Source organism: Mustela lutreola, chromosome 2 (assembly GCF_030435805.1).
Source record: "Mustela lutreola isolate mMusLut2 chromosome 2, mMusLut2.pri, whole genome shotgun sequence".
Classification (NCBI taxonomy): Eukaryota; Metazoa; Chordata; class Mammalia; order Carnivora; family Mustelidae; genus Mustela; species Mustela lutreola.
In genome coordinates, this window is record NC_081291.1 from 145311948 (window position 1) to 145325535 (window position 13588).

Below are 13588 nucleotides of genomic sequence, written 5' to 3' on the forward strand. Positions count from 1 at the left end.
TACACTCCTTTGTCTTCAACTGTTATCACTGTGTGAACATCATCATTAGTTCTGACTTCTCTTGGAATCTGCAATTTGGCACGTCCAGCTGCCAGGTGAATTTTCTCACTCAAATGCCATGCCTTATCTACGTCTGAAACAAGTCTCCTTTTGTCCATGAACATGTTTCTCTTTTGACCTCATTATTTGAGCACCCCGTTCTCAGAAATTCTAGCTCATTCTTGTCTCCTCTTTCTGCCTTTCCTGTGTTTAGTCAGTGGTCAAGACCCCATGGATTTCACTTACTCACTGCCACTTGCAGTCATTTCCTTCTTTCCACCCCCACTGAAACCTCATGTTCACCCTCACTGACTTAACTTTAATAAATGGATATGTTTCTTAGCTTGTCTTCTTACCTCCTACAACAGATGAATTCTAGATAACTCGGTCAGCTTCACTGCATTAAAACACAGATATGAAGGTAACTTTGCCTTGCTCAAGACTCCTATGTCTCAGTTAACATTACTTTAGTAATAGAAACCTGATACAACTGCCTTGAATAAGGATGTCTGTTTCAAATAATCAGGTTAGGAGTAGTTTAAAGGTTGATTAATTTGGTTGTTTGGTGATGGACTTAACCTATTTTCTTTTCATCTTTCACTCTAATGTCCTGAAGTTGCGCCCCTACTGGTCATGGAATAGGTAGCTATCCCAGTCCAGTTATATTGTGTAAATATAACAACACCTGACAGAGGAACTAAACACTTCTTTGCATTTGTATTTTTTTTTTTTTAAGAGTGATGAAACTCTCCAAGATTCACCCCTGGTATAGTTATCTGTAGTTTGCTGGCTAGAGTGGCATCACATGTGGCTGCCTAAATAGTTAATTGGCAAGGGCCATGAAATTACAACAACTGTCTTATCCCCAGATTCCTATGAGATGCCTCACTGTACAAACCTAGACCTTTGTTGAAAAGAAAGAAGCGTGTGGTGAGTGTTGGATAGAAAACCACTAGGTTTGGGCTGCCATCTCCACGTCATTCCTTTTCTTCCCCTGTTCCTCTTCACTCTTGTCCTTTTCTCTACCATATGCCTTCTTTTTTCTTTTTAAAAATTCTGTTCTTAATAGTGCATATGTCATCACATCCAGGTTTGATGAAATTTCTGATCTATGAGGAGTTCCAGGGGAGAAATAATCCTGTTTCTATGATTCTATAATATATTTTGGTATTATCTATTAGCCAATGCTACAGCTTATTGTCATCTATAATTTGCAAAGCTTTACTCTGTTTACTGTAGGAGTATATGACTCCTTTTCTAAAAGAGTTTAAGACTGAAATGGGGATATATAACATTGACAGGTGAAAGTACGAATTGTTAGTACACTTAGATGGCCACGTAATAGTGGTATTTAATAGGAAAACTATGAAATCTAAATGGACCGTAGCAACTTCTCCCCTTTTGGAGTGGCAGTAAGTGATGGCAACATTTGTGTCAGTGAGATAATAAATCTATGTCTCTAAATCTCCTAGGCATCAATGGGCAGAAATTTTAAAGAATCCTCCAGGGAAAAAGAGATATTAATAGGTTTTGAGGGCAAGAAAACGAGTCAAGCCACATGGCCTGGGGATAAAATGGGAAAGTGAGAGATTCCCAGTGGTGGGAAGGCCAAAGGTGTTTTGAAACAAAGGAAATGGAGCATTCACGGTTCAGTTGTTTGTTTTGCTGTGATTTAAACACCCTCTACCTCTTCAGTCCGACGTATAGTATTTTTAAGTACATGTTTTAGGGGAAAGCCAAGGAGTCTCATGTGAGTGTGGATATGGAGCAGAAACTGTAAGGGAGGATGTAAAGACAAGAATGCATTGAAAGTTTAAGTAAAACACACAAATGGGAGTCAAGACATGACACTGGAACTCCAAACCAGAACTGCGCAGAAGAAAATACTGTCTTGGGACTATACTGTTCTTTCTACACGATGTGCGATAGAGAGTTCTGGCAATTTTTATTTATTTCTCAAAGGGAGGAGTGATCTCAGCTGCCATCTGGATTATACATATAAGCACCCAATTGATTGGAAAAAATTGGGACCAAGTTAGGCCCTGCATAAAGCAAAATATTCTATAAATGCCATTTCCTTTCTCTTTTACTTTAACCACTGAGGGAAATATGCTGAAATTAAAAATAAATCAAAAGTACTAGCTTTGGAATTAGACTGAACTACCTTAGAGTCAGTCTTAGCTCTATCTCTTACTTAGTGTGTGGCCTTTGGTAAATTTCCTAAACATTCTGGACTTATTTTTCTTACCAGTTAACTGTTCGAAATAGTATCTGCTTTGCAAGGTCAGGCAGAGAACAGCATTTGGCAGGGAGTAAATAATTAATTATGGTGGTTGTTATCGTTATTTCTACTAATAAAACAGTTATCATGCACTTAGTACGTGGCGGGTACTGCTCCTCGCACTCTACTTCATTTCTCTCGTTTAATACTTACGATGACACCATAAAGCAAGTGACATTGTCTCTATTTTACATATGAGGAAGTGTGGGAGAAGCTGGTTAGCAACCTTCCCAAGGTCATATAAACTAGATGGTGCCTGTTCTCCCTAAATAGTAAGCTATGGAAGACAGTAAGAGGTCTACGGATCACCGGGGTGGACTTCCCTGATGAGGTGGGCTTCAGCTTGGCATGGAAGAATCTGGAAGTTTTGCTCAGTCATACTTCCTTCTTGAACAAACATGGTGAGGCAGGAATACCTGTGGTATGTCAGGATGCGGAAGGAAGACATAAAAATAGGTAGAACTGCAGAAGTGCGTGTAAAGAGGTAACGGGAATGAGGTAGGAGAGAGAGCTGGGACTTCAGGCGAGAGGTTTGTAGGTGCTATGGAAATGAGGCTGAAGAAAAGTACATTGTTTTGAACTTTTAGAGTATTAACAGGCTGTGAGTATGTTTTGTGAACCAATTGATTGATTTAAGTTAGCTGAAAAATGTTACATCTTCAACAACATGAAGCCAGGACTAGGAGGCTGGATGATTCAGTCCTAAGTGAGCTTTTTCTGGGGACTTCATCAGAGAGATCACATGGGCAATTAGCTGGAACCAATCTTGAGCAAGGCCAAGGAATGCAAGTTTATCCTACTGACTCCCTCAATAAGATCAGTTAAGGTCATATCATAATGGCAAGAAAACACAATGGAGGGTGGGGAAGAAGGGAGAAAGGGAGGCAGCACAACAAATCAGCTGGTCCTGTAAACAAGGCGTACACATTTTGGTGCCTCTAGTGTTTGCCTATGTACCCTTGACCAGCATTCTTTCTACTCATGGCCCTTGTACTCTTCTGGACTGCACTAGGGTATCAGTCCAAGTTAATAATACTTCGCCCATGCTTTTTTGCTTGTATTCTTGGAAACATTAAGCATCAAGATACACACTGCATTTTTCTATTATTATTGAAGATGTAGAAGTTATGCATTTGAGCAAAATGTCATGGGCTAGTATGTGTCTTATTCCCATTTCCAGATGAGATTATGGGACATACCAAGGCTGGGGTTTTGAATTCGTGCCATTGTGATTGGAACTGAAATGCACTGAAATGGAACACTGTGCTTTTGCGTTGCATTTTAGCTATCTCTTTATCTGACCATTGCTCCCATTTGTGTGCTACAGTCACAGAGCTCAGCATACACAAAGAAGGGGCCTGGTAAATCCTTACTGAATGAGTGAAGACAATTATATTGAAAAGTAGTTGCATAAAAAGTGAATGGAAAGTGTTACAGGATGAAATGTTCAGTAGTACTCCTGACATGACCCATCAGCTGTCTATATAAATTTGTACCATTGGTCTGTTAGGAGTATTTTCTTTTAGTTCTCTCCTCTCTTGAGTTCACTTACATACTTGACATTTCTTTCCATCAGATCTATGCCCTGGCTTTTACCGCGTCATTACACCAGCAAATGTTTGTAAACTTCGTATTGTGAACAGTTATAAAATGTAGCACTAATACCGTGGGGATAGAAGCTGACTCTCCAGAATATGTCCTGTTTGTGAATCAGATTAATTATTTAACAAACCATAAAAAGAGCTACTATAATCATTAAAGCCTGAACTCTCTTCTTCCTTAAAAGAACTGTCTGAAAGAAGAATTTTAAGCACTCAGAAATGTCCTATACTGGAGGAGACCTTAGGGATAATTTAGTCTTATGATGACAAAGCTTATTTTTTCTCCTTGGTATTAAGCTCTACTCTGAATTAAAATTAGGAAGCTAATGCTCAGCCATTATTTCATGAAAAAACAAGATCTTAGCTTACAAGGCTAAAGAATGCATCAATAATGATACAGGATTAAGAGCCACACAGAGATTTTCCTTTCTCAAAAATTGCAGCTCTCTCTCAAACTAGTGGAGATGGCACACTGAAGTCAAAATTATTCTTCTCCCAAATGTGTCTAACATATAACTTTTAAGCACTGAAGTCTTTTTTGAAGTGATGATAGATGATGTACTAGATGTGCAAATGTTCCTTTTCTTTTTATTCTCTTCCCCAAGTCATCTGATCTATATGGCCTTACTGTCCAAAGAGAAAGGCATAGACACTAGTGGATGTGAAAGCTCAGGATCTGTAACAGGTGCTTATGTAGGTGACATACCATCTCAGCCCCCAGAAGGCTCTATTCCTAGCTATTGCCTGCTGAGCCCCCAGATCACTTCTCAGTCAGTTTATGGCATCTCTTTGTTCTTTCCAATGTCCTACGGATCTCAGGGATTACATTTTATCTTAGTGCCTTCTTAAATCTGCCCTTGGGTTTCTCTTCCCTGCAAGTATGTTTGTCAGAGAGGAGTCATAGTCTTTTCATCTCTTGTTTTCTTCCATTACCTTTTCTACCACTCTGTAAAATGCAGAGGCTCTCCTTCATTTTAAGGATCTTACAGTTAATTATTAAAAGGAAAGAGATATAAGGCAAAAAAAAAAAAAATCACCACACACACACACACACACACACACACACATACACACACACACACGCACACACATGCATATATTCCCCAGAATCATTGAGATAAAATATGAAAAAGAGTAACTTGCAGAGCACCTGAACGAAAACAGGTCTTGATAAAATCCCAAAGGAATTGTTTTTATGTTTATGATGCCCATTTTAGACCTGAAAACCTTAAATATAATTATCAGTCATTATAGTTAGTATTTAATAACACTAATTGAAGGAGTTTTTAAATTCTGGGCTTGCAAAAGAAAAGGATTACTGAGAATACCTAAATTCATACCTTGTAATAAGAATTATATTCTAACAATCATGGTCAGTCTATGAATGGTTAAGGATACATATGATAATAGTATCTATCATCTAATGAATCCTTATTCTTAGAGAAATTATGCTAAGTGGTAGCTATCTGCCCCACAAACACCTGGCACTCTCTCTGTCTCCTTCATAGATGACCTTGCCATCTTCCTCACAGAGAAATAGAAATCACTTTGGTTTCCTACTGCTGAACCATACATGTTTTCTTTATTCCTTTCCATTATAGTTGAGGAGGTATCCCTCCTTTTGAGGCAAATCCACCAGTGTTCTGATAAATGTTTAACAGTCAGCTCTCTGGAAAAAAAAAAAAATTCCTGTTTCCTAATATGTGTTGATACCTGTGTTCTAAATATTTCTACTCCAGCTGATTTCATCCTACTAGTATGATACCATGGAACGATGAGTGGAAAGAGATGTGCACACAGGCTCTTGTAAGACACTACTGGGTCAATCCTGCTCATCTTCTGAAGATGAATAGAGATTGATGGTCTGTGTACAGATACTGTAGTCAGATTTGCCAGAGTGTGTGTCTTGGTTCTGCCCATTAATATATCTATAGCTTTGGACAAGTCATAAGCTTTCTCTGTCCTAGTTTCCTAATTGATAAAATGATAGTTGATAAAAACATGTATTTTTTATATTTAGCAATATTTTATATACATGAATATATGTATGTGTATATATATATTATCCTCCTAATCCATAACAAAAGGAGAAAAAGATCTTTGAGGCAGAGTACTATTATTAATCCTCATTTTACAAATGAGGACCTTAAGGAGATGTATCCTCTAGCTATGGCTCTAATTTTTTCCTTTTTTCTTTTCTTTTTTTTTTTTTTAAAGATTTCATTTATTTATTTGACAGAGAGAGAGCTCACAAGTAGGCATAGAGGCAGGCAGAGAGAGAGAGGGGAGGAAGCAGGCTCCCCGCTGAGCAGAGAGCCCGATGCGGGACTCAATCCCAGGACCCTGAGATCATGACCTGAGCCGAAGGCAGCGGCTTAACCCACTGAGCCACCCAGGCGCCCTAATTTTTTCCTTTTTTCAAAGGCAAATTTGAATCCGCTTATTCCTCTCCCACCCATTCTTCAGTGCTTTCCCATCTAGCATCTGAACCCATTATGCAGACAGATGTGGCTATTAGGAAGAATCTTGTATCTTAGGCTGGGTTTACTGTACATAGACTTTTAGAGAAAGTTTTGTATATGGGGTTTATTAGAGAGTGCTTTTAGGAATGACTGTAAAGGAATGGGGGAGGCAACGTTGGGTAGAGGGAAAGATTGCATACCTGATGTATTTGCACCAGAAGCCTTACCACATCTGCTGAGAGCTCTAGAACTGAGATGATCCTTCAGAGCTGTTCTGAATTGAGGTGAGGGAGCAGGTTCTTTGTTTACCAGTCTTTAATTGGCCACTCTTTAAAGGGGAATAGGAGAAATCTTGAACGAGGAGGTTCCTTTTGGAACTTCCTAAAGAGTGATATAGCTTTAAGACCCCAATAACCAACAAATTCATTAGTTATCTGGGAGGAATGAATATCTCTCCTAGAAAGGGGAGTCTGTATAGACCTATATCCATTATGCTGCTCAGATCCAGTCAAGGAAATTTATGTTCCTTTTAGAATAGTTGGAGACCAAAGTACCTTCCCATCATGTTAGGGGATGGTGCTGTATGTGGCTCACTGTTGATTTCTGTTGTGGGTGGGTTGAACGTTCAGCAGTAGGGTAAGCTTGACTGTCCTCAATGAGGCAAAACCCATACTGTTGGACCATGTACAGTCTCTACCCCTACTACCATGGCTACTTCATTCGTGAGCCATTGAGACAGCACTGGAGTGGTTACCGACAGAGGCTGGCTAACATCAATTGGCTGTAATATACCATCTACATGGTTGTGTAGTGTTACTTCTGCTACTTCCTTGTGAGTATTAACATGTGATAGAGAAACCTCACCAGAAGCAAGCAGCCTTGCATACTCTTCTAGCTCTGCTAACAGGTAGAGTAGAGTCAGATGGCAAACTCAAAATATGGTTTGCAAAAGACCAACCCCAACATCACAAGGCATACAACTGGGTAGGATTAGAGTTGAGAGATAGATCCTCAAATAACTAGGCTAGATGAGAAATATCATCTTTTAATTTTTTTTAATTAAAAAAATTTTTTTTTAATTTAACAGACAAAGATCACAAGTAGGCAGAGAGGCAGACAGAGAGAGAGAGGAGGAAGCAGGTTCCCCATTGAGCAGAGAGCCCAATGTGGGGCTCAACCCCAAGACCCTGGGATCATGACCTGAGCTGAAGGCAGAGGCTTTAACCCCCTGAGCCACCCAGGCACCCCCCATCTTTTAATTCTTAAGTGGTGATATTATCTCTGTCATTATCCACTATGACATTATTTTTGATTAATGTTCTTGTCCTGGGAGAGGATATCAGTTATAGGGGTTTCCACATGTTCTTTACAACTCTTAGAGCTCTTATCCTACATGTCAAGAAATGAGTGTAAAGTTTTTACCAATTACCAAGTATGTCCATTTTTATTATACATTTAAATACTGGAGAAATGATCATGGACAGAGTAGACTTACTCTAACCTCTACCTAGGCCCAGACTTCATTTACTGATAGCTCCTGTGTACATTCATTCTAATTTGGGGTCAAGATAATACTTCAAGTCCCTAGATATCAGTATCAATTTAGGTCTTAGCAGAATTCTTGAAAGATCTGGCTTTACCTTTCCTGATATGTGGGTCCCTAAATAAATGGCCTTAGGTCCTGTGAGAAAGAATTAGGAAGAATTCTTATTTTATATGTTTGCTGTAGTGTTTAAAGTCTCCTTTCTTATGAGAACCCAACCACTTTTTCACTCAGGCTTCTGGCTTAGATCTGAAAACTGGCTTAGGTCTGAATTAGGATTGTTAGGTACAGAATAGACCACCCCTCAAATGGACAGAGGACACTCATGATAATGCAAGTCACACAGCAAGGTTTATTTCCAGCTAGCTGGGGTCTAAGTATCTGCCCAGCACAACGGGTTTCAACAAGGACGCTGAGCACTCAAAACCAAGTGTTTATATAGCAATTTTTAAAAAAAAACATCCAACTCACAGTAATTTTCTATCACTTTAGGGACCATACATACTTTTGGCTTGCACCCCCTCTGGTGATTTAGTAAGATAAGCTCTCTTCAACATCTGGTCCCCGTGCTGCAACCGCCTAGCTGTCCTGGTGGTTTAAGCTGATTAGCTGCAGCTGGGATGTTGCAGGGTGGGGTACTTTCTTGGAACTAAAGCAGGGAGGGGGTCCTTGGGACTAAAGCAGGGGGGAATCCCTGGAACTAAAGTAAAGTAGGGGAAAGTTCAGCCCTTGGGCCCGAGATGGCTGCCCAACCTAAGATGGCTGTACTTATGCTAACCCACTCTTACAGGACCTTGTTGGGGGTCAACTCCCCCCGTTAGCATATTTGATTTCTTAGGGTAATATAATTTAAGCAACATTTTTGCTGGATTTCCATTTGTCTTTCCCCTAGAACATCAGATTCCATTAAATATTCCTGTAAGTCTCTGCTGGTCAAGACCCCCTGGATGAATCTCTACCTTTTCATTTATTCCAATAATTTTGCCTGGTTTTGATCATCAAGCTCTGACAATTAGCTTCTGTTATTTTGGGGTCCTATCACCATCAGTTTTTATAACAGCATCTGGTACTTTCAGCCCTGGGTTCCACAAGATGGTCATTACTGAACTTCTTGATCATACTGGTACCTCTCACAATCATGTCCATTATTGCTTTATTAAATTGGGTGTCCTCTGGGCTTGGATCACTGTCAGATGATGGGTTTTCTGGATTTAATAATAGAAACATTCTATCATGACCACTTTTCTGAGCCTCTTGTTCCCTTCTCCACTGGTTGCTGTGACAGTGCTGGCATCCCTACCTCATTCTTTTAGCACTATCTCCTGGGGCATTTGCCAGTGTGTTAAATTCTGTATCATAGGGGATGGCTGATTCCAATATTGAAAAACCCCTTTCTCCAAGTATATGTTCCATTCTCTCACCTCCAGCTTGATCTAACACCCCCAGGATCCCATATATGCTCCCCTTACCCTTGCTACTTCATGTTGGTTAGGTCCTAGAGCTTTGTTGGTGTACAATTCCTTTCATCCTTTATAGAACTTTCCTAACAAAATATGTCATAAACTAGCACTGGTTAGTGGCTTGAAGGTGGAGAGGTGGGGCTAAATCCTGAGGGGCATACATATTGTCTTACGTTGTGGTCAGTTTTGTGTGTCACCTTGGCTGGGCTATAGTTCCCAGTTTTTCAAGAAAACTCTAATCAAGTCTTACTGTTGGTGGTGTTTTAGCGTGATTAGATTCTATAATTTGTTTACTTTAAGTAAGGAAGATTCTACATGTGTGTGCCTGTTTCTGTAAGTTGAAAGTCCAGGAGAACCACTGAGACTTCTCAGAAAAAGAAATACCACCTGTGTATTGAAGCTTCAACCACTGCCTGATAGTTCTAGCTTTTCCTTCCTAATGGCCTGCCCAATGGATTTTGGACTTGCCTATGAACTCTGATACGTCTTTCAAGGCAGAAATGTTGCATCATCTTCAAGAAAGGAGGCATTGATAAACAGAGACAACTGATCCAATTCTGCAGGTCCACAGAGTTCAAGGACTGTGGGGATTGCAGATTTTCTAGTGTATATACCCAAATGTCCTCATTCCAAGTCTCAGGTCCACACCCTTTTTCCAAAAATGGCCCTGACTATAGCATAACATACTTGAGGGGTTAGAGAATTCAATTTTCACGCAGTTTCTGCACATAATTAAGTCCTGGTTCTGATCATCAGCTCATTCAGCTCTTTAGCTGCAAGGGATGGGAGTCTCTTTACATGTTACCTAAGGCATTAACATTTTGCCTTAAGTTAGTGATTTAAGCCTTTTTTCCTCAGCCTTTTGTTGTTTCAGTGTTCAGTGTATTGTTCAGTGTATTGATAGCCTCCAGCAATAGCTATCCAAATCTATAGTCCTTATAATGACTACTTTAATTTCTCAAACACCTGAGTTACTGCATTCAATAGTGCATTCTCTTCCATATTATCCAATCCCGGTTCACCATAGCTAACCGTTTTAAAAGCTGTAGTGTGCTATGAATTGTCTAATGTTTCACCAGCCATCATGTTTTCATTGGGGATCTTCATTGACAGTTCTTATTTTAGAACTCAATTTTTAGGACTACTCTTAGCACTAAGTGTTTTAGGTTAGATTGGAAAGAAACTCTGAGATAAGATTTTGAATGGAAGAAAAAAATGTAAAAAAAATTTCTACCTTTTATACTTAAATAATAAAATAAAAATTATTTTTTACAAAAGATTTTGAATGGAAGAAGTTTATTGGGGTATGCTCTCATGACCAGCAAAACATGTAAGGGAAGAGGGAAAAAGAATTGGAAAGAGGAGGAGGTTGAAAGGTAATGGTATTTTACCGGAAGTCTCAGCTGATTCAGTGAAAACTCTGGAGCTAGGATGGCTTTCCTATGTTGTTCTTAATTGAGGCAAGCATGTCAGTCCTTTGTTCTTTAGTATCAACCCATCTGTTACAAAGATGTACCTACCTCCTTCCTGAAAGGGAGATATGGATGGTACCCTATGTCAACCATTATGCCTTCAGGGGAGATTTTCTACCACTGACCAAAGCATTCTTTTTGATTGATTTTGTGAAATCATACTTTCCTGTTATCTTCTTCTTCTTCTTTTTTTTTTTTTAAAGATTTTATTTATTTATTTGACAGAGAGAAATCACAAGTAGACAGAGAGGCAGGCAGAGAGTGAGAGAGAGAGGGAAGCAGGCTCCCTGCCAAGCAGAGAGCCCGATGCGGGACTCGATCCCAGGACCCTGAGATCATGACCTGAGCCGAAGGCAGCAGCTTAACCCACTGAGCCACCCAGGCGCCCTCCTGTTATCTTCTTAATCCAGTGTGAAATGTGAGAGTCCTTAAGGCTTAATCCTGTGCTCCTTGCTCATACCATTTCACTCTCCCCTAGGTATTCCATTCATGCCTAGGGAGGCTCTGTTACTCTCCTTATTTTCTCTACTATATATCCAACTCATTCTGATGTCCTAAGGATAATTTAACCTTATCATATTCAAGAATAAACTTATTTTCCGCTCCGAACCTGATGTTTTTTAATTATTCCATGACTCTATGAATGATTCTGGCATGTCTCCAATTCTAAAAACTAGAAACATGCATTATTTATTAGTTATTCTGGATAAATTCTCATTACCCTTATTGTATCAACTTCTGAGTTTAAGAATCACTGTCTCTGCTAAATATTGTTATGGGCTCCCAACTGATATGATCTGCTTTGCATTTTAGTGAAGCCAGGGTTGTCTTCAAAAACCCCACCTCTGGAGACACTTTGGTGGCTCAGTGGGTTAAGTGTCTGCCTTTGGCTCAGGTCATAATCCCAAAGTCCTGGGATGGAGCCCTGCATTGGACTCTCTGCTCAGCCGTGAGTCTATTTCTTCCTCTCCTGCCTGCCACTCCCCCTGCTTCTGCTCTCTTTCAAATAATATATAAAAACAACAACCCAACAATCAAACAAAGAAACCAAAAAACCCACCTCTGATTATGTTATTCTCCTGCTTGAAACTCTCCTCTGGCTTCTAATAGATCCTCAGGTATTGATCAAATCCTTTAACCTGTTCAAGGCCCTGTTGAGATCTCTTGTTCTGTCTAGAGATGCATTGCCCCTGCTTCCTCTCTGTCAGCTATAGACTTATAGTTCCTTGAAAGTGCCATTCTCCCACCCATGACTAAGCCTTTATGCATTCTGTGTTTTTTTGGTAGAATGCTTGTCCTCACACATGACCCTTTCACTTACTACTTAGACATATTTTACCAACATCACTACTTCATGGAAATGTTCTACTTAAGTAAATTGATAGAAGAGGCTAGGAAGGCCTTTAAGCATTAAGAATCTCTTCATATGTGGAGTCAAATAAAAATCTGAAAATAGATCACTCATTTGAAGAGCCCTGGCACTTGCTTGGGTAGCATCATTGAACATCTCCAGGAAATTACAGAAGTTGGCATTGCTATTGGATCACTTTTTTGATTACTTTCATGTGGATTACAAACACATCCTAAAGTGCTAGCCAAATACTAGTTCTTACTAGGTTTTTTTTTTTTTTTCCCACACAAGTCTGTGATTCTTATATATAGGGTATTTATCTTATGAACTCTTTTAGACCAAGAGAATTGGAATGAAATGGGAGTGGCTACTCTTGTTTTTACTACTTTTACTTTCCTGTAAACTGGGCCTTAATCAAGTATAAATATTTCATATCAGATTTCTGTGCCTGAGAAGACTCATTTTGTTTCCATTGCCCAGAATATCCCTTCTCTTAGCCCCTTTCCTATGTGTACCTTTCCATCCCCAGCTTGCCCATATCTTGGGTTTTCAATTCCTATCCCTCACTTTTCCCATGGAAAATATTCTCCTTCTCTGCCCCAAGCTTCCTCTCATCCTAGTAATACCTTTTGTCTCAGAACTTATATTCTCTTATTGTTTGTTCATATAACCTTTTTAATATTTCACTCTTATGTATGTAAGCTTTATTGTTACTGTACCATGAGATATTTGGAGCTATCTTTGTGTGATTAAAAAAAAAAAAAAAGTCCTCCCTGCATGCAGAGAGGGAAATCAATCAAAATTTATTGAAGAAATAATTCAGTTTACTGAACAACGGATTTTGGTGAACAATTAGGAACCAAGGAACACACAGAAGTTGGAGATTGATTGATTAGACAAACAAACAAACAAACAAACAAAAAGGCAGTGGATTAAAAGCTAAGTAAAGGAGCTAAGAGGAAGGGAACAGAGACAACCTTCTAAGAAAAGGAAATCTTGAGACTAAAGCTCAACATTGAATGAGTCCATTGAAATAGCTGAAGTTGTAAGAATTCCAAAATCAGATGCAAGTTAGGTGACTAACTTTTCAAATCATGAAACCTTTCTGCTTGAAAGAATGGGGTTGGCTGGTTTGAATTATTACATTATTTTAGGTGGTTTTCCTTTTCTTTCAATGGTTAAGGGAGGAAAATGGTGTGGCCTTTGATTAGGAAGATGGCAGGGGACATGTGAAGAGATACTTCAGCAGTGAAACCAATCTGGGGAAATAGGATGATAGAGTGAAAACAAGAAACAAAGGCAGAGCAAGAATTTTGTCAAACTTCTCAAGGATAAATAAATGGGAATGTAGTCTCTCACGCAGAAACTTTGAATCCCCA